Raw genomic sequence first — 1768 nt, forward strand, 5'->3', positions numbered from 1 at the left:
TCCTTCTTTTTCAAAAATTCTTTTTAATTAATTAATTGTTTCAAATTTTAATTTTAATTTTAATTTCTTATCTTAATTTTCGAAAATCATTAACTCCTTTTCAAAAATATTTTCGAAAATCTCTCTCTCATCTTCTTCTATTTATTTATTTATTTACTAACACTTCTCTTCACCTCTCTTCATCTCAATTCACTACCCCTATCCTCACCCTTCTGTTTGGAGTCTCCTTTCTTTATCCCTTTTCTTCTTCTACTAATAATAAGGAACCTCTTTACTGTGACATCGAGGATTCCTCTTCTTTTCTCGTTTTCTTCTCTTTCATATGAGCAGGAACAAGGAAAAAGGCATTCTTGTTGAAGATGATCCAGAACCTGAAAGGACTCTGAAGAGGAAACTAAGAGAAGCTAAATTACAACAATCCAGAGACAACCTTACTGAAATTTTCGAACAAGAAAAAGACATGGCAGCCGAACCTAACAACAATAATGCAAGGAGGATGCTTGGTAATTATACAACACCTACTTCCAAGTTTGATGGAAGAAGCATCTCAATTCCCACCATTGGAGCAAATAATTTTGAGCTGAAACCTCAACTAGTTGCTCTAATGCAACAAAACTACAAGTTTCATGGACTTCCATCAGAAGATCCCTATCAGTTTTTAACTGAGTTCTTGCATATCTGTGAGACTGTAAAGACGAATGGAGTAGATCCTGAAGTCTACAGGCTCATGCTTTTCCCTTTTGCTGTAAGAGACAGAGCTAGAACATGGTTGGATTCACAACCTAAAGATAGCCTGGACTCATGGGATAAGCTGGTCACGGCCTTCTTGGCTAAATTCTTTCCTCCTCAAGAGCAAGCTTAGATTGGATGTTCAGACATTCAAACAAAAAGATGGTGAATCCCTCTATGAAGCTTGGGAAAGATACAAGCAGCTGACCAAAAGGTGTCCTTCTGACATGCTTTCAGAATGGACCATTCTGGATATATTCTATTATGGTCTATCTGAATTCTCTAAGATGTCACTGGACCATTCTGCAGGTGGATCCATTCACCTAAAGAAAACGCCTGCAGAAGCTCAAGAACTTATTGACATGGTTGCAAATAACCAGTTCATGTGAACTTTTGAGAGGAATTTCGTGAATAATGGGACGCCTCAGAGGAAGGGAGTTCTTGAGATTGATGCTCTGAATGCCATATTGGCTCAGAACAAAGCATTGACTCAGCAAGTCAACATGATTTCCCAAAGTCTGAATGGATGGCAAGATACATCCAACAGCACTAAAGAGGCATCTTCTGAAGAAGAAGCTTATGATCCTAAAAACCCTGCAATGGCAGAGGTAAATTATATGGGTGAACCTTATGGAAACACCTATAATTCATCATGGAGAAATCATCCAAATTTCTCATGGAAGGATCAACAAAAGCCTCAACAAGACTTTAATAATGGTGGAAGAAACAGGCTAAGCAATAACAAGCCTTTTCCATCATCTTCTCAGCAACAGACAGAGAATTATGAGCAAAGCCCCTCTAATTTAGCAAATTTAGTCTCTGATCTGTCTAAGGCCACTTTAAGTTTCATGAGTGAAACAAGGTCCTCCATCAGAAATTTGGAGGCACAAGTGGGCCAGCTGAGTAAGAAAGTCATTGAAACTCCTCCCAGTATTCTCCCAAGCAATACAGAAGAGAATCCAAAAGGAGAGTGCAAGGCCATTGATGTAATCAATATGGCCGAATGCACAAGGGAGGAGAAGGACGAAAATCCTAGTGA

General features: G+C 38.6%; 1 non-coding gene across 1 annotated transcript; it reads right to left on the minus strand.

The window, feature by feature from the left end:
• Positions 1 to 854: 854 nt before the first annotated feature.
• Positions 855 to 962, minus strand: LOC112713448 (small nucleolar RNA R71). Its single transcript, XR_003158420.1, has one exon. It is a non-coding gene; the product is annotated as a small nucleolar RNA R71 (small nucleolar RNA).
• Between the last annotated feature and the right edge of the window lie 806 nt (positions 963 to 1768).

The sequence above is a fragment of the Arachis hypogaea genome, chromosome 9 (assembly GCF_003086295.3).
Source record: "Arachis hypogaea cultivar Tifrunner chromosome 9, arahy.Tifrunner.gnm2.J5K5, whole genome shotgun sequence".
Taxonomy (NCBI): domain Eukaryota; kingdom Viridiplantae; phylum Streptophyta; class Magnoliopsida; order Fabales; family Fabaceae; genus Arachis; species Arachis hypogaea.